The sequence below is a fragment of the Bos grunniens genome, chromosome 14 (genome assembly GCF_055505025.1).
Source record: "Bos grunniens cultivar Pamir isolate PY7600 chromosome 14, Bosgru_T2T1.0, whole genome shotgun sequence".
Taxonomy (NCBI): Eukaryota; Metazoa; Chordata; class Mammalia; order Artiodactyla; family Bovidae; genus Bos; species Bos grunniens.
This window is the reverse complement of record NC_141178.1, coordinates 73,395,704-73,421,354: the sequence shown is the minus strand read 5'-3', so window position 1 is coordinate 73,421,354 and position 25,651 is coordinate 73,395,704. Positions and strand designations below refer to the sequence as shown.

Sequence of the window (25,651 nt, the reverse complement as noted above, 5' to 3'; positions counted from 1 at the left end):
TTATATTTGAGGGCAAAAATTGATTTAAAAGTCCATGTGGTTCAGCAGTAAAGAATCCACCTGCAGTGCAGGAGACCTGGGTTAGATCCCTGGGTTGGGAAGATCCTTTTCTAGAGAAGGAAATGGCACCCCACTTTAGTATTCTTGCCTTGGAAATCCTATGGATAGAGGAGCCTGGCAGGCTACAGTCCATGGGGTTGCAAAGAGTCGTACACAACTTAGTGACTAAATCAACACCACCACCAAACCTCTTTATATTTAAGATTATTAAACAGATTATGAAATATTGTTTCTAAGCGTAAGTACATAGATAAAGGGTTTTTAAAAATAAGTATCACACTTTATACACAGTGACCAAAAATATCAAGTACTGATGGCATTGTCTCTAAATACCATTTTCAAAATATTTCCCCCCAGAGCATGAGTTCTTTTGAAAATGGGAGTTATTTTCTCAATCATTGTTAAATCTTCTCCCTTTTTATTTAATAAAGTTTTATTTTTCAAAATGTACAGCTGGTGGGACCTGTTCATGCATCTCCACCCTTGGTGTGTCTGGTGTAAATTACTTAAGCTCCGTGCTTTGAAACTAGTTAATAAATCCTTTACTAAGGAGTTCCTGAAGGGCTGCCCTAGCCAGGGAACCATGGATCTCCAGTCTCTCAGAGATGACAGCTGGAGGTATAAGCTTATAGTTGGGAACCTCTTTACAGAGTTTGTAATATGTTGCTTTGTTAAACAACACTAGATTATTGAGTTTGCCCCGAACTCTGCCTTTGGACCACTTCTTCATTTTGGCCTTGCCCCCAGATTTGCTTACTGGATATTTGTCTTTCTTGGCCGACTTTTCAGCATCTTTCTTCTTGTCATTCTTGGGCGGCATAGCGAAGCTAGGATAAGATCTGCAACCAATGCCACCTCACTAAGATGCTGGACAAAAAGGCAAATTTCCCCCTTTTAATCAAAGGGTAGACTGAACAGCTTTTGGTTTTTGCTTTTTAATATTGGATGAGCAGTATGCTGCTGACAGACATGTTATCCCAGGAACATCAGTAAACACAGAACACTTGCTTTTCATAAAGGAAAAACACAAAACTCTTCTTTGCTTTTGACTGTTCATGATTTCCCATCAGATGACTGGTGAACCACCATGTCACTGTCACACTATGAAACATTGGAGAGATTCTCATTCTAGTTTAATATAATCTATAGAGCCAGTTAAGGAAACCAAACCAGTCAATCCTAAAGGAAATCAATCCTGAATATTCATTGGAAGGACTGATTCTGAAGCTGGAGCTCCAATACTTTGGCCACCAGATGCAAAGAGCCTACTCATTGGAAAAGACCCTGATGTGGGGGAATATTTAAGGCAAAAGGAAAAGAGGGTGACATAGGATGAGATGGCTGGATGGCATCACCCATTCAATGGACATGAACTTGGGCAAACTCTAGGAGACGGTGAGGGACAAAGAGGTCTATTGTGCTGCAGTTCACAGGGTCACAAAGAGTTAGACACAACTAGAGTTATTTACCTGGGCACATATTCATAGCAAAAGGTCCCAGGATGCTAAAAGTGAAAAAGCACCAATCTACTTTGGCAACTCCCATTCTCCAGATATAAACATATAAATAGAAGTTCTAATTTCTCCTTTGGTCTCCAGTAGGTTACTGTGTACATTACCTGAGGTACATACCTTCTACTTGGGGAAACCTTAGTCTAGTGGGTAAAGCAATTCAGGATCAATACCCATGGAGACAGTGATGACAACACATGGGACAAAAGGCCAATGTTGTTTCCAGAGTTCTCAGCCAACCTCATGGGGAAATCTGCAGTCAGGAAAGACCATGAGAGCTACCCCAAGTGGAGGCCATGGAGCCAGGCCTCTATGCTCCTACTTTACAACACTTGCAACGACCAGTCACTGGGAATGAGTTGCCCCACCCCAGGGAGGGGGAATAGGTTTGAGCAGCTCTCTTCAGCTGAGGGTAATGCGGGGGGAGGAACCCAGCTGTGAGCCATCAGCAGACAATATCAGCACCCCCTGGAGCAATGAATGCATTGGTCCCAAAGGGAGATGAGGCAACACCCCAGAACACCCACCATATACACTCAACCTCCAATTCAAGTTGCAGTGTAAACACCAGCAGGTATTTCTACACTTTGGTGAAAGGAGGAATTCCATAAATGCAGCCCTTTAAGAAAGTAAATAGGTTACGTTGGTGGGACTCTTTTTCCGCCCCGCCCCCTGAGGTATCAAAGAATACGACATTAATACTTGATGGGTGACTTCCCTGGTGGCTCAGTGGGTAAAAACCTGCCTAACAATGTAAAAGACGCCATTTTGATCCTTGGTCCGGGAAAATTCCACATGACACAGAGCAACCAAGCCGGTGTACCACAAACACTGAGCCCGAGCTCCAGAGCCCACAGGCCACAACTACGAAGCCTGCATGCTACATCTACTGAAGCCCGCACGCCCAAAGCCATGCTCCACTTCAAGAGAAGCCACCATAACGAGAAGCCCGCACGCTGCAAAAAGGAGCAGCCCCCACTCACTGCAACTAGAGGAGGACCCAGCGCAGCCAAAAATAAATAAATTATTAAAAAAAAATACTTGATGGGAGATTTCTCCTAAATGGATTTTAGCTAAAAGTCACAGACCCTGGGCAGCTTACACGGACTGACAAGCATGCGCATTATCTTGACACTCAGGCTTTCTAGAGTCCCTGTTATCCTCTTTGTCAATTAACTACTGGGATAAAATTTATCCTGGATTTAAAAAAAATTGCAGGGTAAACAGACAGATACTCACAAGAGAGATATGTGATAGTTGGATCTGCTTCCTATAACCAAAACCTAAAAATATGTTGAATCAGGAAAGGGTATCGCCATTTTGGTTCTGAGCATCTTTGAGCTGGAAGGCATCTCGGAGGTTCTGGAACTCACCCTCCTCATTTTCACAAATGAGGAAACTGAAGTCAATTCACTCGTGTAGTCAACTTACTTTCCCAGGGTCACAGACACGTTCTGCGGCTCTGGTAGCGCCAGATTCAGAAGTTTGCTCTTTTGACTCATAATTCATCGCATGACTCCAGCCCTGCATTTATTTGGCAGGCATCTGTGGCTGGCAGGATATTATGCAAAAGTCATATAATCTATATTTATGATGTCTTAAATAATTCTGAAAAAGTACTCTCAAGAGTCTCTTAGTTGTCAAGACTTTCGCATATACATTTCCCATTAGCATAATTGATTAAACTATAAATGTCTCTATAAAATTATACATACTCTTTTGTTATCCAAGTGTATTTAAGCCCCTGACAACAGAGAGATCAGAAATGTATGCAACCCAACATTTGTTCACTTCCAAGGAAGATAACTAGTTCTAATAAAAGCTTCATCTGGGTAATCCATTTATGTTCATTAATACATCATAATCTCATAGCTACAGCTTCTGAACATTATCTCATTTAATCTTCCCAGAAAGTGTGACATGTCAGTTCAGTCGCTCAGTTGTGTCCGACTCTTTCCAACCTGGACTGCAACATGCCAGGCCTCCCTGTCCATCACCAACTCCCAGAGCCTACTCAAACTCATGTCCCTCACCTCAGTGATGCCATCCAACCATCTCATCAGCTGTCATCCCCTTCTCCTCCCACCTTCAATCTTTCCCAGCATCAGGGTCTTTTCGCATGAGTCAGTTCTTCACATCAGGTGGCCAAAGTATTGGAGTTTCAGCTTCAATGTCAGTCCTTCCAATGAACACCCAGGACTGATCTTCTTTAGGATGGACTGGTTGGATCTCCTTGCAGTCCAAGGCACTCTCAAGAGTCTTCTCCCACACCACAGTTCAAAAGCATCAGCTTTCTTTATAGTCCAACTCTCACATCCATACATGACTACTGGAAAACCATAGCTTTGACCAGACAGACCTTTGTTGGCAAGGTAATGTCCCTGCTTTTTAATATGCTGTCTAGGTTGGTCATAGCTTTTCTTCCAAGGAGCAAGCATCTTTTAATTTCATGGCTGCAATCGCCATCTACAGTGATTTTGGAGCCCAGAAAAATAAAATCTCTCACTGTTTCCATTGTTTCCCCATCTATTTGCCATGAAGTGATGGGACTGGATGCCATGATCTTAGTTTTCTGAATGTTGAGTTTTAAGCCAACTTTTTCACTCTCCTCTTTCATTTTCATCAAGAGGCTCTTTAGTTCTTCACTTTCTGCCATAACGGCGGTGTCATCTGCATATCTGAGGTTATTGATATTTCTCCCAGCATTCTTGATTCAAGCTTGTGCTTCATCCAGCCCAGCATTTCTCATGATGCACTCTGCATGTAAGTTAAATAAGCAGGGTGACAATATACAGCCTTGATGTACTCCTTTTCCTATTTGGAACCAGTCTGTTGTTCCATGTCCAGTTCTAACTGTTGCTTCCTGACCTGCATACAGATTTCTCAGGAGGCAGGTCAGGTGGGCTGGTATTCCCATCTCTTTCAGAATTTTCCACAGCTTGTTGACAGTTTGTCACGGTTTGTCACAGTTTGTTGACAGTGTGACATGAGCAGGGAGCAAATGATTAGCTCCAATTCAAAGATGAAATGAAATATCAAGCAAAGTGAAATGGCTCACTGAAAGATACACATCCAGTAAACCATGGAGTCATAGAGAAATTCAGGTTTGTTGTTGTTCAGTTGCTCAGTCGTGTCCAACTGTTTGCAACCCCATGAACGGCAGCATGCCCCACTTCCTGTCCTTCACTATCTCCCAGAGTTTGCTTAAACTCATGCCCATTGAATCAGTGATGCCATCCAACCATCTGATCCTCTGTCGCCCCCTTCTCCTCCTGCCATCAATCTTTCCTGGCATCAGGGTCTTTTCCAATGAGCCAGCTCTTTATCATCTCATAACCCGGTATGGTAAATATGCCCTAAGGTGACAATCCCCTCCCCCTTGAGTTCTTGTACAATCTCCTCCCTTATGACTTGCTTAAAACATGGCAAAGAGGATGAGAGGTGATGATCTTTTATTTATTTTTGGCTGCACTGGGTCTTCCTTGTGGCACAAGGGCTCTTCATTGCTGTGTGGGCTTTCTCTAGTTGTGGCAAGCAGGGGCTACTCTCAAGTGGCGATGCACAGGCTTCTCATCAGAGCACAGGCTCTAGAGTGTGGGCTCAGTAAATGTGACCCATGGGCTTAGTTGCTCCGAGGCATGTGGGATCTCAGTTCCTGGACCAGGGATCAAACCCATGTCACCCTGCACTGGCAGGCAGATTCTTAACCACTGGGCCACCAGGGAAGTCCCATAACTATCTTTATTTAAATTTTACTTTATTGAAATACAGTTGATCTACCACATTGTGTTAATTTCTGCTGTGAGCATTCACTTGTGAGCCAGTTCCTTATTCAGAAGTCCTTCATGTACATCATCTCCTGGCTGGAGGCCTGGGTTGGTATTGAGTCCACTGTGGTCTTGGCTGCTCACGCTCAGGATGAAAAGGAATTGGAATAGACATGTGTCTTGGACAAAGTCAGTAATACGTCCTCCAAGGGTTGGAGCCATCACAAGCTGTCCCCTGATGGTGTCATCTGGTTTGCAGCCCCATAGTCCTTTGAATTGTAGCCCTCATAATCATCCTGACACTTGGAAGGGCCCCAGGCCGCTTGAGGCCTGTTTCGTTGTTGCAGTTGACTTCACCTACTAATAGAGATGTGGAACAGAGCAAGCTGCCGAGATTCTTGCTTGTGACCTTCTTTATAAATGTTAGTATCATTTCTTCTTCTTTTTTTGGCTGCACCGCACAGCATATGAGATCTTAGTCCCCCAGTGTTTGAACCCATATCCTCAACTGTGAGAGCACAGAGTCCTAGCTACTAAATCACCAGGGAATCTCCATAAGTGTTAATATATCATTTCTTCCATAACTTCAGCAGGAGAGCAATCAGTTAGCCCACATTCTTGGGGGGATCACTGTGTGTGTGTGTGTGTGTGTGTGTGTGTGTGTGTTAGTCGCTCATCTGTGTCCAACTTCATGACCCCATGGATTGTAGCCCACCAGGCTCCTCTGTCCATGGAATTTTCCAGGCAAGAATGCTGGAGTGGGTTGCCATTCCCTTCTCCAGAGGATCACCCTGACCCAGGGACTGAACCCATGTCTCCTGCATTGCAGGCAGATTCTTTACCATCTGAGTCACCATTACCTAATTCTTTTACTACAAAAGTATGAGGCTCCACTATAGTACATAACCTCCCCAATGTACAGATGTCTTTCTTCCTACAGACTAAGATTTTTTTTAATCAGTGATTGTTTTGATCTGAATATTTGTGTACCCCCCAAATCCATAAGCTGAATGCCTAATGCCCAACGTGACAGGGCAGGCCAGTGTATTAGGAGGCAGACCTTTGGGAGATGATTAGGTCATGAGGGCAAGTCCCTGATGGCTGGGATTAGTGCTCTTATTAAGAGAAGCCGGAGGACTCCCTCACCCCTTCCACCATGTAAAGATATAACAAGAAGTCTGCAACCCTCACCCAACAATGCTGGAACCCTGATCTTGGACTTCCAACCACTAGAACTGTACGAAATAAACATCTGTTGTTTAAAAGTGACTCAGAGGGACTGCCCTGGCTGTCCAGTGGTTGAGACTTCGCCTTCCAATGCAGGGGTTGTGGGTTCAATCCCATTTGGTGAGCTCAGATCCCATGTGCCTTGTGGCCAAAAACCAAAATGTAGAACAGAATTTGTTACAATACTGTAACAAATTCAACAGACTTTAGAAATGGTCCACATCAAAAAAACCTTTTTAAAAAAGTGACCCAGATATTTTTTTATGGCTGCCCAAATGATAGCCTAAGAAATGTAATTTCTAAAACTTTGAGATTGGATGGAATTTTTCATTCTTTTGTATTCTTAGGAATATAACTCTTAGAAGATACTTGATATTACACTCAATTGAGTTTTTGATGTTTTATGTGGATTCATAAAACTTGTACCCTCAATGCACAGAGTCCTTCTTATATATATCTTGTGCCAAACAAAAAATGCTTTCAAATCCATGATTTCCACATCCAGGTACATCATAAACTGCCCAAAGAAAAGTCTTGAAAAATGACAGCCAGAGAAAAATGACACATTACTTATATGTCTGTTTTTCTCTTCTTAGGTTCTTTAAAATATGTATGATAGTTAAAAGCAAAAATGATAAAATTGTCTGGCAGGATTTTCAGACTGTGTACTTGAAATACATACAACAACTACAAAATAAAGTTGTTGTTGTTCAGTCATCAGGGTAAAAGACAACGTTCCAGCTCGGCTCTGCCCAGGCCCCCAAATCCACCCTCTTCGGACACTCTAAGCTTCAAAAGTCTCACCACACCTCCAAGAAGTCATAAGCCACTGGCCTCAGCATGAAAGGCACTGTACCCTTAATCAGAAGGCAGGGGCAGAAACCAGATTGCCAACAGACTTACTGCTCCCAACACCCAAACCCCTGGGCTTCTGTACCCTAGCTCACAGCCCAGTTCTTAAATGGGAAGAAAAACACCCCTAAAGGCTAGCCTTTGGAAGGGAGAGAGGGCAGACTCAGTCCAAGAAGCATGTTGTACATAGAGCAGCCCCTAAAAGTCTCAGGCCAGAGCCAAAACGCCATCAGCTCAGCAGCTGAGCCGCCTGGCAGTTCGAATGCTTGTCATCAAGGTTTGTCTGCAAGGTCTCAATAGAACTTCACAGACATGGTGTTTTCCAAGTACAAAGGTTTCTTTTAAACACTCTCACTCCATCCCTTGCAACTCCAAATGCTGTCCTGGGCGGTCTTTGCATCCCTTTGAGCTTCCAGAAGAAAAGATCCCCAAGCTCCTGCATAAGGGTTTCTGCAGAGCACCATGCTGCGCTTTGCCCAAAAGAAGCGAGCTGCCCCAAGAATGTTCCTAACCTTTAAAGGGCTCCCTTTCAACGCTCTGCCTCTCCTAGGTGGCACATCAGTATAAAGAACCCACCTGCCAATGCAGGAGACTCAGGAGACGTGGCTTCAATCATGGGTCGTGAAGATCCCCTGGAGTAGGAAGTCAACCCACTCTAGTATTCTTGCTGGGATAACCCCATGAACAGAGGAGCCTGGTGGGCTACAGTCTGTGGGGTTGCAAAGAGCTGGACACGGCTGAGCAACTGAGCAGACATGCACAATTTCAATGCTCTCCCAGGCTGAGTCCAACCAGAACTGTCCACTTTAATGTCTCCCAGCAGAAAACCCAAGAAAGAACCTTCCCAGCAACAGCTCCCGCTTCCCTGAATCCTCAGAGAGCAGCTTCTAGCCAACCCCTCCCAGAGTCATCAGAATAAAACCACAAGCATTCCTTCATCATAATAGTAATATTAATACAGCTTCCATCTGTCAAGCATCTCATTGCCAATCAAGGCAGTTTTTACTATCCTCGTGGTAATGCTAATAATGGCTGCTGCTGCTAAGTCGCTTCAGTCGTGTCCGACTCTGTGCGACCCCACAGACGGCAGGCCACCAGGCTCCCCCGTCCCTGGGATTCTCCAGGCAAGAACACCGGACTGGGTTGCCATTTCCTTCTCCAATGCATGAAAGTGAAAAGTCAAAGTGAAGTCGCTCAGCCGTGTCCGACTCTTCACGACCCCATGGACTGCAGCCTACCAGGCTCCACTGCCCATGGGATTTTCCAGGCAAGAGTACTGGAGTGGGGTGCCATTAATAATGGCTAACATTTAGAAAATACTTATTTTGTGCCAGGTCTTATACTAAGTCCTTTTATTACATTATTTCATTCTCTCCTCAAATTAAGCCTGTGAGCAGAAAATATTATTCCCATTTCCCAGAACTTGAGACTCAAAGAGGATCATCATTACAGTCAGGATGGAGAGTAGCCTGCACTGGAAACTATTTCTGTCTCACTCCAAAGATCAACATTCTTCTAGGGATAAAAATTTAAAAGAGCAATAATATGTTGTAAAAATTTCTTCAGTATTTAAAAAAAATTGAGGGGGGGAGGGCCATGCCACACAGCATGTTGGGTCTTAGCTCCCCAACCAGGGGTGGATTCCTAACCACTGCTGACCACCAGGGAAGTCTTGTAATGTTTAACATTAGTAAATAACATTGTAACATTGTCGCTGGGATCTCCCTGTAAAGTCCGGTTATAAGGAGGACCAACCACAGTGAGGAAATTCTATCTTCTAGTAATACAGATATTCAAAAGCAGAGACATTACTTTGCCAACAAAGGTTCGTCTAGTCAAGGCTATGGTTTTTCCTGTGGTCATGTATGGATGTGAGAGTTGGACTGTGAAGAAGGCTGAGTGCCGAAGAATTGATGCTTTTGAACTGTGGTGTTGGAGAAGACTCTTGAGAGTCCCTTGGACTGCAAGGAGATCCAACCAGTCCATTCTGAAAGAGATCAGCCCTGGGATTTCTTTGGAGGGAATGATGCTGAAGCTGAAACTCCAGTACTTTGGCTACCTCGTGAGAAGAGTTGACTCATTGGAAAAGACTCTGATGCTGGGAGGGATTGGGGGCAGGAGGAGAAGGGGACGACAGAGGATGAGATGGCTGGATGGCATCACTGACTCGATGGACGTGAGTCTGAGTGAACTCCAGGAGTTGGTGACGGACAGGGAGGCCTGGCATGCTGCGATTCATGGGGTCGCGAAGAGTCGGACACAACTGAGCGACTGAACTGAACTGAGTAATACGGATATCCTAGTCAAGTTACATCATCTGCAGTCATTAGGATACTGTGTTGGACACAGTTTTCATTTTCCACTCCTGTATTAAGCAAGCATCTATTGTCTCAGGTATTAGTAACTAGCACAATGAGTAAAACAAGTTCCACACCCTTGCAATCTAGTGGCAGAAACAAATAAAGGGATAATAACTTAAGAGCTGAGGATGATAATTAATGAGATAAAGGATGTATACACCTGAGACAGCCCTGGAGGGTGTGGGAGAGAGGATTTCCTAGAATGAGCAATGCCTAGGTCAAGATCTAAGATTTGCTGAAAAGCCCGACAGATGTCAAGAAGAACAGTCTCAGCAAAGAGGAAAGCACATGGGATGGCCCAGCAGCAAGAGAGAACGTGGTACTTTTGAGAAACAAAGAGGAGTTCGCAGAGCACAGCGTCTGGTGGGTAGAGCAGTGAGAAATGAGGGGAACAGGGACCAGCTTGTGGAGGGCTTTGTTAAGGATTCTGGCCTCCATCCTGTGAGCAGTGGGGAGCCATCAAAGGCATTTGGTATGACCTTTCAACTCTGCCCCTTATCAGCTCTGTGGCTGTGATCATGTCAGGCGTCACAGCGGGGCTAGATCTGTTCAGGGGCAGAGCCAAGATGGAGATGTATCACCTTTGTCAGGACTTTGGCTCCAGGATGGAGATGTGGGGAGCAAGGCAAGGTCGCCAGGACCCGGTAGACGGGGCAAGAACAAAATAAGGGACAGACCCAGATGGCAGATCTTGAGCACGTCAGCCAACCCTGCAAGTCTGGGCAGAGGAGACTGTCGGCACAGGAGTCTGAGAACCCCAGGGGCACAGAAAGACAGAGATAAGAGGCTCGAAACAAGGAAGTGAAAGTGTTTAGCCACTCAGTTGTGTCCGACTCTTTGCGACCCCACGGACTGTAGCCCACCAGGCTCTTCTGTCCATGGGATTTCTCGGGCAAGAATACTGGAGCAGGCTGTCAGTTCCTCCTCCAGGGGATCTTCCCAGCCCAGGGATCAAACCCAGGTCTCCTGCATTGCTGGCAGATTCTTTACCATCTGAGCCACCAGGAAGCCCAGAGCTAAGGAGGAGCCTGTGAAAACAGGAAGGAAGGCAGAACAGCGTTAGAGGCCGACCTGTTACAAGGTTTGAGGAACTAAATATGGACAGCCTGGGGAAAGGTGGTTAATCCAAAAACGGCTCCAAGGCACAAGAACTTTCTGCGGCCAAGCCACCAACACCTCTCTCTTGCATTCTGTATTTTTATAACACCTTTATTGAGACACGATTCACATACCATACAGTTCACCCACTTAAGAGTATACAACTCAATATGTTTGGTATATTCACAGAGTTGCGTAATAACCATTACAGTAAATGGAGGAATATTTTTTCAACTCCCCAAAATAAAGGCCATACCTCAAGCCCCCATCTCACCCAGTCCCAGGCAACTACTAATCTACCCTCTGTGTCTGTGGAAGACTCACCTGTTGTGGACATCTCATATAAACGGAATCACAGTACGCGGCCATGTGCGACTGGCTTCTTTCACTCAGCATGTTTTCAAGGTTCACCCATGTTGTAACATGGACCAGTAAGCCCTTTCTTTTTACTGACAAATAATATTCCCACCTGCCAATGCAGGAGGTGAAGGGGACACAGGTTCTATCCCTGGATGGGGAAGAGTCCCTGGACAAGGAAATGGCAACCCACTCCAGTATTCCTGCCTGGAAAATCCCGAGGGCAGAGGAGCCTGGTGGGCCACAGTCCATGGGGTCGCAAAGAGTCAGACACGCGGAGCAACTGAGCACACACGTACATGTACACATTCATGGACAGGTCACATCTTGTCAGGCAGCCTAAGCTTTCCAAGAAAACAGAAGCAACTGAAGAGCAACCAAATATTCCAAATATCTCTGAGGGTGTCTCTAGGGCTTTCAGACACAGCCACAGACAGTCACGACATGGACCCTGGTGGTGGCTCTAGTGGCAGGCACCTGGGCTCCTCAAGACTGGGACGAGCCAGCCCCAAACATGCCTGGTCGCCACGTACCCAGGGAAGCTGCCACCCACGCATCCTTTGTCTTTTTCCGTCCTCAGCTTGGGCCCTCGGACCGCATTCACTCTCCAGGTTGAGGGGCTGGCACACAAGCCAAAAGGGATGGCAGGCAGGCCAGCCTCTGAGCTGCTCCCCAGAACCCAGAAGAACCAAAGTCCCTCCTCCCGACCTCAGGTCTGTTCCGTGTTCCTGCTGGTAGCACAAGGGCAAAGCAGGGGCCTGGGTGTGTAAGACAGATACAGTCAGGCAAAGGCTAATAATGGTAAGAGGGGAGGCTCATAGCAGAGGTGGGGGCGGGCAGGCGGGCAGGGAGCATGCAGTGGGAGGAACCAGAAGGCTTTTCTCCTGACTTAACCTGGATTTCTGGAAAGCAGATTTTAATATCTCATTGGATTCAAATCCAGATTGCATGACTTCACCTGACCAAGTCTGGGTTTCCTTATGCGTAATGTGAGGACAAGGGCTCCTCCCTTGCTGGATTGCTGGGAGAACTAAATTAGGTATTGTAGATAGGGTGCTTGACAGAGCAGCAGGCACGTAGTAACCTACCAAAGCACAGTAGCTATTATTGGTTATTGTTGCCTGTTTTTTGCGAGTGTGTGCCAGCAGAGATAATTACAATGATCTTCCATATTGGAGTAGTATTTTATAATTTCCATCCCAGGTCATACACATTTTCTCCCTAAGTTCTGAGCCCTCTGAGGGAGATTTTATTGCTATTACTGTTTCCACTTTATTAAAGAAAAAACTGAGAGGAGAGACAGGCAGGGGTGAGAAAAGGGATGGGATGAAATGGCTAATTGGTTGTTAGCTCCTCAGGGATGCGCCAGGGAGAGTGAACCACATCCTCAAAGCATTCAGGCTGTGGGTGCCGACGTCTGTCTGATCATAGGAAAAACAAGCCAGAAAAACATACCCAGAGAGGGTAGGCTGTGAAAAAGGAATAACAGACACTGGAATCAGAAGCTCTAGACTCACATACCAGTTTTGCTTCTTTTTCTTCAGACCTCAGTTTTCTCATCTGCAAAATGGGAAGAATATTCATACCTAACAGATAGTAGTTTTCTGAAGATCAAATGGGACACTAGAGGTGAAAGGACCTTGTATCTATTTTTATTATTATTGAAACTTCTTTCCAGCTTCTATTCCCATCTTGCAAATACCCAGATCACGGATTTCTCTGTTCTTATAATTTCCACAGTATTCTATACTTCTAACAAACAGCTGAACACATTGCACTATTATTATCTATTTACATAACAGCTTTAATCCCCAGATCGGAAAGATCTCCTAGAGAAGGAAATGGCAACCCACTCCAGTATTCTTGCCTGGAGAATCCCATGGACAGAGGAGACTGGTGGGTTACAGTCCTCGGGGTCACAAAGAGTCAGACATGACTAAGCACTAACACTTTCACTTCAGGGGTCCTAATTGCTTAATGCAAACTCTGAATTGCCAGCAGGATAATATTCCACAGTTTCCAAAATTATTTGACCATGAAAGCCTTTCCATGGGGATTGACACAGGACTAGAGTTCATCCAAGAGTTTTGAAGATGTGCAGAACCGGGCTGGAGGCCCCACCCCATCCTAGCTAGGAGACTAGGGCAAGCTCCTTTCATCTGCAAGAAATGGGGGAAACAAGAATTCTCAGTGGCGTGGAGCAGGTTACATGAGACCACACCAGGCGCCTTCTTCATTTTTCCCTTTCTCCTCTCTCTGATCACCCTCTCTTTCCCTCCCTCCTTTCCTCCAACACTCCCATCTTCTCCCTTGCTGCAGCCAGCTTCCAAAATGAGCCCCAGTTAGGACTCTGTGGAGAGAACAAATGAGCAGGCCAGCCCGCCTGAAAGCAATTAGCTTTGCGGAACTCTGTGGCCTTTTCTTTCCTCCTGAAACTGGTTCTGTCTGGGCCCAGCACCTGGGTGACAAGTTGGGTTTGATTTTAAGAAGCCAAAAGAAAAGGAAAAAAAGAAACAAGAAAGAAGTGGAAAGCAACTAGCTTGAAGAAAATGATAAGCTCTTGCTCTGATCTTAAGAAGGTAGGCGACATGGCAGGAGCACGCGCCTCTCCCTGACGCTGTTTCCCTCTCTGGGGCAAAAAGCGTCTCTCTCTTGGTTGAACTTAGATTCAGCTGGAGGGATTTGGGTCAGACTAAGCAGGTGGCTCAGATTAGTTGGAAAACCCCCAACCAATTTGAAATGAATTTAAAGTGAGTCAGACCCAGAGGAGCCCGTGCATTCTGAGAGGTGGTAGCATAGTTGGAGAAGGGAGGGTGGGCATGAGTCCACTGTGATTTCTGATCATTTTATGGCCCTGCCTGCAAGCTCAGGCTCCAAGGCCAGGGATTTCCCATGTGCGGATGAGAAATCACTGGTTGGTCCCTTGGCAGCAGGACAAACGGAAAAGGAACAGATTCACCCAAGGGGCCAGGAAGAGCAGTTTTCATGACGAAGGACGATTCCATCAGCCCTCCCACAAGCTATTCCTCACAATGGTAATTATAAGTATAATAATGGATAATAATGCTAATAGCAAGTAATAATGGTAATAATAAATAATAATGGTAGAAACAAGGGCGACCATCTGCTGGTGCCTTCTGTATGTCGGACACTGCTCTGAGAACTACTGTGTACTGATATATACTTATTATATTGTCCCATTTTAATCCACATAACAACCATGCAAAAAAAAATTCATTTACTTAACAAGTATTTAACCTATCAAATGCACTCTGTGTACCACAAACTGTGCTATAAGTGCTGGCAATATAATAATGAATTTATAACTGTGGAGGAGTTTCTGCCCCATTCTATAGATCAGGAAACTGAGGCTTAGAGAGGTAAAGTAAGTATGCTCCCATAAACAGTGGCAGTTACTGAGGGCACAGCACAGATCCCCTCCCCACACCTTAAGGCCACCTACTGAAAAGTGGAAACGTTCAATAGCAAACAGACAGCACTGCAAATCTGAGCCTTTACAGGAAGTTCTCTTCTTTCGGCAAGAAATTCAATGTCTTTTCTATCTTCAGGACATGTTCTCTTGTTAAACAAACAACGATGTGTCTTGTTACCTCATGAGTAAGCTGGTCTGCAGGTTTTTTGAGCAAGAGTTTTATAGAGCAAATGCAAGCAGTCCACCTCAGCACCGAGGGGAAGCCCAGCAGATGTGGGAAGAAAAGACAAGCAGAGGCACAAACGCATTAAGTAATTATCCTCTTTGATCAGAATCACATCTAGGATTTCATCCATCCAGAATCACAAAGTGTTAGAACCAGAAAGGGAACCATACACCCCTAAAGTGCACCGTACGGGTGCCTCGCCCGCATTCACTGCTTCTTTTGTTAAGAAACCTCTTGAAACTTTCCTGGGGGTCCAGTGGCTAAGACTGTGCTCCTGATGCAGGGGGCATGGGTTCAAGCCCTGGTCAGAGAACTAGATCCCACATGCTGCAACTAAAGATCCCATATGCCACACCTAAGACCTGGCACAGCCAAATAAATAAATAATTTTTTTTCATTTTATAGAAATCTCTGCTTTCAAATGGATGGCCATTCCTCCCTCTCACAGCCCCTTTACTACAGAAAAGCTGCTGCTGTGCCAGCTCCAATCAGGCATTCCATTCCCTGGCCCCAGGTACCAGTGCAGAGATGGGATGTTGTTGATGGACCAGTGCTGTTCAATGAGGGGCAGGCAGAGATTCCTTGAGCTTCTGGGAAAAAAGCATCTTCACTCTTCAGCGACAGCATCTGCCCTCTGCTTTGAAGCTGAAGCTCTGCAGAAGGTAAAGCAGATAGCCTGGAAGAAACTGAGTCTCAGGCCCATCCCTGAGCCACTGAGTCACACCAACCTGGAAGTCTACACTGACTTTGGATTTTCCAATAAATCTGCCCACTCTGTTATGAATTAATTCTACGTGAGTGGGGCTAATGCCACAGAGGAACAGTGGCCAATAGGAAGCAAAACTTGTCCTCTCACAGGTAGAGAAACTGAAGCCCAGAGAGGTCCAATGATATGCTCAAGGTCACACTTCCAGGGGAAAGAAGGGGTCAAACTCTTTCTGGAAGTCTCCAGAAGAAAGACTAAGAAGATTCCAGTTTGGAATTCCTAGTTTGAAAATGGACTTCAATCCCTGATTTTCTACAGGGAATGAAGTTCCCCGATAGAAGCTACTAAAGTTACTAAAGTGTTAGTCGCTCAGTCGTGTCTGACTCTTTGTGACCCCATGGACTACAGCCTGCCACGCTCCTCTGTCCATGGGATTTCCCTGACAAGAACACTGGAGTGGGTTGCCATTTCCTTCTCCAGGGGATCTTCCCACTGAAGCTATCCAGTAACAAAATAGAGTGCCTGCGAGGAAGCTGGGCTCCCTATCAGGAAGTATTCAAGCAGAAAGACACAAAGATTCAGTGGCAGATTGCAGAGACTGGGTCTCCTGGATGGTGGATCTAGACATCCCCAGCTGCACAGCTGGAAGAGCCACCGTGTTAGTGCCTAAGAGTCTTTTCATTCTGGAGACTTTTCAGAATGAGGATCCGAACCCTCAAACTGGTCCAGAGCTCTGCCTACCACATCACCCTCATTCCCCTAAGGAAGCCTGGTGTAGGGGGGTCAAGGTAATGGGAGGCAGCCTGGTGTCATGGCTAAGAGAACTGGCATGGGAAAAGGGATTGAACCTTAAACACATGAAAAGATGCTCAATCTCAGGCATAAGAAGAAAAATGCATATTGAAACTGCAGTTAGATACCACTTAAAAAAAATCTATCAGATAAGGAAAACCCTGAAGTTGACAAGCTGTTCAGCTGATGAGGCTGAGTAGAAAGAGACACTCTGAAGCTTGCTGGTGGAATGTCTTATTGGTATAAGCCTCGTGGAAGATGGTTCAACAGCATCTGTCAAATTACAAACGCATATAGCCTATAATTTAGCAATCCCACTTTATCCTACAGATGTACTTGCATGTGTATAAAATGAGGTATATACAAATATAATCAATGTATTGGAGTAACAAAAGATACAACAATTCTCAATATCCACAATAGAGGACTGGGAAAATCATCAATATGATGGAATACTATGCAAACATGAGGGGAAAAAATGAGGACACTCTATGAATAACTCTGGAGAGAATTTATGTCGTTAAGGTGAGAAATTCCTGGAGAAGAGAAAAATGCATAATAGCATGTAACATATATTAGCTTTCAGTATTAAAAAATAAGGTACAAAAGAACTTATCTACAAAACAAAAATAGTTTCCACAGATTTAGAAAACGAACTTATGGTTACCAAGGCTAAGGGCAAGGGGAGGGATACATGGGGAGATTGGACTGATATATACACACTACTGTACATAAAGTGGGCTTCCCAGGTGGCTCAGTGGTAAAGACCCACCTGCCAATGCAGGAGCCACAGGCACGATCCCTGGGTCCGGAAGATTCCCTGGACAAGGAAATGGCAACCCCCACCCCCCGCCCAGTATTCTTGCCTGAGAAATCCCATGGACAGAGGAGCCTGGCGGGGCTACAGTGCATAGGGTCACAAAAGAGTCAGACGTGACTGAACGACTAAATCAACAATATATAAAGTAGATACATAATAAGGACCTATGGTATAGCACAGGGAACTCTACTCAGTACTCTGTAATGGCCTATATGGGAAAAGAATCTAAAAAAGAGTGGATATATGGATAAGTATAATTGAGTCACATTGCTATACAGAAGAAATTAACACAACATTATAAATCAACTATACTTCAATAAACACTTTAATAAATATATTAATTAAACATATTAGCTTTTAGTAAAAGGGAAGAAAATATTATACATTAATAATTCTTATATTTGCATAAACTTTAAAAGGAAACCAATAAAAATGATGATGGCTGTTCAGAGATGGGCCTGCTGGGTGGCTAGGGGATGGGGTGGGTGGGCATAAAATTTTACACTATTTACTCTTTCATATTGTTTGAAAATAAATTCAAAAAGGAAAATCTGTAGTGCTTGAAGTCTGAAGGACCTAGATTTAAGTTCTAACAACACAAACTGTTACATGTAAGGTTCAGTTCAGTTCAGTTCAGTCGCTCAGTTGTTTTCGACTCTTTATGACCCCATGAATCTCAGCACGCCAGGCCTCCCTGTCCATCACCAACTCTTGGAGTTTACCCAAACTCATGTCCATCGAGTCAGTGATGCAATCCAGCCATCTCATCCTCTGTCATCCCCTTCTGCTCCTGCCCCCAATCCCTCCCAGCATCAGAGTCTTTTCCAATGAGTCAACTCTTCGAATGAGGTGGCCAAAGTATTGGAGTTTCAGCTTCAGCATCAGTCCTTCCAATGAACACCCAGGACTGATCTCCTTTAGAACAGACTGGTTGGATCTCCTTGCAGTCCAAGGGACTCTCAAGAGTCTTCTCCAACACCACAGTTCAAAAGCATCAATTCTTCGGTGCTCAGCTTTCTTCACACTCCAACTCTCACATCCATACATGACCACTGGAAAAACCATAGCCTTGACTAGATGGACCTTTGTTGGCAAAGTAATGTCTCTGCTTTTGAATATGCTATCTAGGTTGGACATAACTTTCCTTCCAAAGAGTAAGCGTCTTTTAATTTCATGGCTGCAGTCACCATCTGCAGTGATTTTGGAGCCCAGAAAAATAAAGTCTGACACTGTTACCACTGTTTCCCCATCTATTTGCCATGAAGTGATGGGACCGGATGCCATGATCTTCGTTTTCTGTATGTTGAGCTTTAAGCCAACTTTTTCACTCTCCTCTTTCATTCTCATCAAGAGGCTTTTTACTTCCTCTTCACTTTCTGCCATAAGGGTGGTGTCATCTGCATATCTGAGGTTATTGATATTTCTCCTGGCAATCTTGATTTCAGTTTGTGCTTCTTCCAGTCCAGCGTTTCTCATGTTGTACTCTGCATATAAGTTAAATAAGCAGGGTGATAATATACAGCCTTGACGTACTCCTTTTCCTATTTGGAACCAGTCTGTTGTTCCATGTCCAGTTCTAACTGTTGTTTCCTGACCTGCATACAGGTTTCTCAAGAGGCAGGTCAGGTGGTCTGGTATTCCCATCTCTTTCAGAATTTTCCACAGTTTATTGTGATTCACATAGTCAAAGGCTTTGGCATAGTCAATAAAGCAGAAATAGATGTTTTTCTGGAACTCTCTTTTTCCATGATCCAGCGGATGTTGGCAATTTGACCTCTGGCCTTTTCTAAAACCAGTTTGAACATCTGGAAGTTCACGGTTCACGTACTACTGAAAGCCTGGCTTGGAGAATTTTGAGCATTACTTTACTAGCATGTGAGATGATTGCAATTGTGTGGTAATTTGAGCATTCTTTGGCATTGCCTTTCTTTGGGATTGGAATGAAAACTGACCTTTTCCAGTCCTGTGGCCACTGCTGAGTTTTCCAAATTTGCTGGCATATTGAGTGCAGCACTTTCACAGCATCATCTTTCAGGATTTGAAGTAGCTCAACTGGAATTCCATCACCTCCACTAGCTTTGTTCGTACTGATGCTTTCTAAGGCCCACTTGACTTCACATTCCAGGATGTCTGGCTCTAGGTGAGTGATCACACCATCATGATTCCCTGGGTTGTGAAGATCTTTTTTGTACAGTTCTTCTGTATATTCTGGCTACCTCTTCTTATTATCTTCTGCTTCTGTTAGGTCCATATCATTTCTGTCCTTTATCAAGCCCATCATTGCATGAAATGTTCCCTTGGTATCTCTCATTTTCTTGAAAAGATCTCTAGTCTTCCCCATTCTGTTGTTTTCCTCTATTTCTTTGCATTGATCGCTGAGGAAGTCTTTCTTCTCTCTCCTTGCTATTCTTTTGGAACTCTGCATTCAGATGCTTATATCTTTCCTTTTCTCCTTTGCTTTTCGCTTCTCTTCTTTTCACAGCTATTTGTAAGGCCTCCCCAGACAGCCATTTTGCTTTTTTGCATTTCTTTTCCATGGGGATGGTCTTGATCCCTGTCTCCTGTACAATGTCACAAACCTCCATCCATAGTTCATCAGGCACTCTATCTATCAGATCTAGTTCCTTAAATCTATTTCTCACTTCCACTGTATAATCATAAGGGATTTGATTTAGGTCATACCTGAATGGTCTAGAGGTTTTCCCTACTTTCTTCAATTTAAGTCTGAATTTGGCAATAAGGAGTTCATAATCTGAGCCATAGTCAGCTCCTGGTCTTGTTTTTGCTGACTGTATAAGACTTCTCCACCTTTGGCTGCAAAGAATATAATCAATCTGATTTCAGTGTTGACCATCTGGTGATGTCCATGTGTAGAGTCTTCTCTTGTGTTGTTGGAAGAGGGTGTTTGCTATGAGCAGTGCATTTTCTTGGCAAAACTATATTAGCCTTTGCCCTGCTTCATTCTGTACTCCAAGGCCAAATTTGCCTGTTACTCCAGGTGTTTCCGGACTTCCTACTTTTGCATTCCAGTCCCCTATAATGAAAAGGACATCTTTTTTGGGTGTTAGTTCTAAAAGGTCTTATAGGTCTTCATAGAACCATTCAACTTCAGCTTCTTCAGCATTACTGGTTGGGGCATAGACTTGGATTACTGTGATATTGAATGGTTTGCCTTGCAAATGAACAGAGATCATTCTGTCATTTTTGAGATTGCATCCAAGTACTGCATTTCAGACTCTTTTGTTGACCACGATGGCTACTCCATTTCTTCTAAGGGATTCCTGCCCACAGTAGTAGATATAATGGTCATCTGAGTTAAATTCACCCATTCCAGTCCATTTTAGTTTGCTGATTCCTAGAATGTCGACGTTCACTCTTGCCATCTCCTGTTTGACCACTTCCAATTTGCCTTGATTCATGGACCTAACATTCCAGGTTCCTATGCAGTATTGCTCTTTACAGCATCAGACCTTGCTTCCATCATCAGTCATATCCACATCTGGGTATTGTTTTTGCTTTGACTCCATCCCTTCATTCTTTCTGGAGTTATTTCTCCCCTGATCTCAAGTAGCATACTGGGCACCTACCGACCTGCGGAGTTCCTCTTTCAGTATCCTATCATTTTCCCTTTTCATACTGTTCATGGGGTTCTCAAGGCAAGAGTACTGAAGTGGTTTGCCATTCCCTTCTCCAGTGGACCACATTCTGTCAGACCTCTCCACTATGACCCATCTGTTTTGGGTGGCCCCACGTGGCATGGCTTGGTTTCATTGAGTTAGACAAGGCTGTGGTCCATGTGATCAGATTGGCTAGTTTTCTGTGATCATGGTTTCAGTGTGTCTGCCCTCTGATGCCCTCTCGCAACACCTATTGTCTTACTTGGGTTTCTCTTACCTTGGACGTGGGGCATATAATGCTTATTTCATATATTTTCCCTAAATTATGAATAAAAGTTTTCATTTTAAAAGGTCACATATAAACCATATGAGGGTCACCCAGATTTTTTTTTTTAATGTAGTGGCAAAAATAGAGGTGAATCTTGGCTCGACTTATTCCTCTAAATGTCAGTTTTCTCAAAGGAACATAATGAGACCATTTGGAAGATGTTGTGAAAGTTAAGTGAGGTAATGCTGAAAGCACTTAGCACAGGACCTGGTGCATATAAACAGTTAATAAATGCAGATTTTAATACTCCTAAAATAGACAACTTTTAAACAAATCCATAGAGGAAAGCATTTTGAGACTAAATAATAATGGCACTGTATCTGCCTCCATCTGTCAAGTATACCCAATGGCACAAGCAAACCACACAGGAAGAAGGAACAGCTTACTAAGGTAAGAAATATCATTAATGATATTCTCCTCCTTACATGAGTAGATCAGGAAGGATGGACTAACAAAGAACCAGTGCAACCAAAAATAAAAAATAAATGAATAAAATTATATATGTATAAGACATGATTTTTGCCTGCTCATCACTTCCTTGGGAAACTACTTCCCCCAGCCTTCAGTCCCTGGATCCAGGGAGACATCTGATCTACACCTGTCTATCAGATAATTTTAATTCCCTGGCCAAAGGGATTATTCAGGGTGGGTATAAGACCCAAACATGGACAGTTCAGTTCAGTTCAGTCGCTCAGTCATGTCTGACTCTTTGTGACCCCATGAATCACAGTACGCCAGGCCTCCCTGTCCATCACCAACTCCCGGAGTTCACTCAAACTCACGTCCATCAAGTCGGTGATGCCATCCAGCCATCTCATCCTCTGTCGTCCCCTTCTCCTCCTGCCCCCAATCCCTCCCAGCATCAGAGTCTTTTCCAATGAGTCAACTCTTTGCATGAGGTGGCCAAAGTACTGGAGTTTCAGCTTTAGTATCATTCCTTCCAAAGAACACCCATGGCTGATCTCCTTTAGAATGGACTGGTTGGACAAGAAGAGGCAATTCTGGGATCCAGGCCCAAGTTACCAGAAAGTCAACAATCTATTCCCAATGAGTTTATCTCACTGGAAACTATAAGTTTGGAATGGCTAGTAGTCATCTCCACCACTTTGTGAGGAAGGCTGTGCTGGATGGTTTCATGAGGGCTCTGCTGCAGCCCAAAGCATTGGTCCCCAGAGCTTCTCTGATGCGAATAAACACCAATGGGAACCTTCTCATCAAACTTGCACAACAGCTCAGAATGCCAAGGAGGCAACACTCCCAGGTGCAGCCTCAACCTGGGGGCTAAAGCCAGGGATAAATGTCAATACTTCTGGGGTAAATTCTCAGCAGACAAATGTGAGAGGCTTTCTGATGATGAGCCAGAGTTGCCTACAGCAGTGACTTCAACAGCATGCCTGTATTAGTCAGGGTTCCCTAGAGAAACAGAACCAACAGAATATATACAAAAGGAGGTTTCACTTAAGGAATTGGCTCCTGCAGTTGTAGGGGCTGGCAAGTCCAAAATCTAAAGAGCAAGCCAGCAGGGTAGAGATTGAGATAAGAGCTGACATTGCAGTCTTGAGTCTGAAATTCACAGACTGAAACCCAGCCAAGGGTTCTGTGTTGCATTCTGGAGGCAGAGTTGCTCCTGCTTTGGAAAACTTCAGTCTTTATTCTTAAGACCTTATTCTTAAGGTCTTCAACTGATTGCATGAGGCCCACTCACATGGAGGGTAATCTGTTTTACTGATTTAAATGATAATCACATCTAAAGAATACTTTTACAGCAACATCTAGACTGGTGTTTGAACAAGCAATTGGGCATTATAGCCTAGCCAAGTTGATTAGTAAAACTAACCATCACAATGCTCTTAAATCAGCTTTTCCTCCTTCATTCTCCATACTCCCTCACTCCTACTCTGTGAAAGTGAAGTTGCTCCGTCGTGTCCGACTCTTCACGACCCCATGGACTGTAGCTTACAAGGCTCCTCCGTCCATGGGATTTTCCAGGCAAGAATACTGGAATGGGTTGCCATTTCCTTCTCCAGGGGATCTTCCCCACCCAGGGATTGAAACCAGGTCTCCGGCATTGTAGGCAGACGCGTTTACTGTCTAAGCCACCAGGGGAGTCCACTGGTGAAACCACTTCCCAAATAAACAAGCTGCCTTTTAGCAGGCTCTGCTTTCAGGGGAGGCCAGCATCCACCCTGTAGAACATAAGCAGTCATTTCCCCCATCCCCAACTCCTCATAGATCTCACTATTTTAATCATTTCGTATCTCTTTCCAATGGCTTTCAAAAGCATTTTGGTTATATACATGTAGCATAACTATTTGTAATATACAATACAAGTTAGTATTAAATGAGTGCTACATTTAATAGTCAATGTACTTTGTACACGGAGAAGGCGATGGCACCCCACTCCAGTACTCTTGCCTGGAAATCCCATGGATGGAGGAGCCTGGTTGGCTCCTGGTTGGCAGTCCATGGGGTCGTGAAGAGTCGGACATGACTGAGTGACTGCACTTTCACTTTTCACTTTCATGCACTGGAGAAGGAAATGGCAACCCACTCCAGTGTTCTTGCCTGGAGAATCCCAGGGACGGGGGAGCCTGGTGGGCTGCCATCAATGGGGTTACACAGAGTCGGACACGACTGAAGTGACTTAGCAGCAGCAGCAGCAGTACTATGTACATAGTCAAAATACTATGACTGTTTCAAGAAGAGGATGGTCGGAAAAGGTTTTAATAAGAAGAGAAATTTCCATCTGGGACTTATAAGACGTGGACAACTCAGGCAGGTAGAGAAGAGAAGGCACATGCTTCCAGGAGGAGAGGGGCCACATAGCTGACATTTAGTGAACACCTACTACATACCAACCATTCTTCTAAACCCTGTATGTGGATTAACTCATTTAATACAACAACTTTGTGAAATATGTATATTATATATACTTTACAGACAAGGAAACAGACATAGAGAAGTTTAAGGAACTTGGCCAAGCTTCCATGGAGCTGGCATTAAATCTCAGCAATGCAACACCAGGTCCCAGGTAAGCACTCCACTCCACCCGTCTCCCTAAGCTAGGGTGTGTCTCTTTTGAGCTGCTGAGATCAGAAGCCAGGGTTTTGATTGGCTGGTTGGGTTTTGCTTTGGGTTTGGTTTTTTTGGGGGGGGAGCGGTGGGGGTTGCCGCACATGCAACATGTGGCATCTTAGTTCCCCAACCAGGGAGTGAGACCTCACCCCCTTCAGTGGAAGCACAGAGTCTTAACCACTGGACTGCCAAGGAAGTCCCTTCTTTCCTTCATAAGGCTGAATGATATTATGTTGTACGCATACACTACAATTTATTTATCCTTCATCAGCCAATGGACATTTGAATTGCTTCCACCTTTTGACTATTGTTAATAACCCTGCAATGAATATGGTTGTGCAAATATCTCTTCAAGACCCTCTTTCAACTCTTGTGGATGTATGCCCAGATGTGGAATTGCTGCATCATATGGTAACTCTATTTTTAATTCTTTGAGGAACTGTCACATTCTTTGCCATAGCTAAGCTAAGCTAAGCTAAGTCACTTCAGTCATGTCCGACTCTGTGCGACCCCATAGACGGCAGCCCACCAGGCTCCCCCATCCCTGGGATTCTCCAGGCAAAAAACCCCACTAGAGTGGGTTGCCATTTCCCTCTCCAATGCATGGAAGTGAAAAGTGAAAGTGAAGTCACTCAGTCGTGTCCGACCCTCAGCGACCCCATGGACTGCAGCCTACCAGGCTCCTCCGTCCATGGGATTTTCCAGGCAAGAGTACTGGAGTGGGGTGCCATTGCCTTCTCCCACTCTTTGCCATAGTAGCTGCAATATTCTACATTCCCATCAAAAACACACCAGTGTTACCATTTCTCTACATCCTCAAAGGAGCTTACCTTTCTGAATTTGATGTGAAGTTGGGACATTGAGTGGAACGCTCCAAGAAACAGTCAAAGATACTGACCAGGACTCAGGTGACAGGATAGTATTACAAACAGATTTGGAATTTATCCAACAAAAAATGGGAGAAGCCATGAAAGATAAATGCATTTGCTGATGACAGAGCAGGAGGAGAAAAGGAGGTAAGGACTAAGCCTGGGGGAATAGCGCAGTTGGGTGGCACATTAATTCACAAATGGCAGCTGCTAACTGTTTTTCAAAAGCTCATTCTCTGAGTTAAATATTCCCCTGCAGTCCCTACATTTGCTTAGCAAACCCTTTTGCATATTAAAATAAATACTAACTTCTCTCTGATGGAGTTACCCCAAATCAAAACTAGAGACGGCAGTGATGGTTAACATCTGGAGAGGTTTCTAGTTTTCACATATGTAATCCTTAACACAACCCTGCAGGGTCAACTTGTCATTCTACTATAGCCTTATAATGAGGAGGCCAAGCAATGAATGGCCCTGAGACAAGAACAAACTCTCCTGACCTTACTTTGCATTCTCACCCAGGGTGGGAGGCTTAAAAGCAAAAAGTCAGATT

At 44.5% G+C, this 25,651-nt stretch overlaps 1 pseudogene; it reads right to left on the bottom strand.

The window, feature by feature from the left end:
* Positions 1-475: 475 nt before the first annotated feature.
* LOC147359678 (small ribosomal subunit protein eS25 pseudogene) lies at positions 476-880 on the bottom strand (annotated as a pseudogene).
* Between the last annotated feature and the right edge of the window lie 24,771 nt (positions 881-25,651).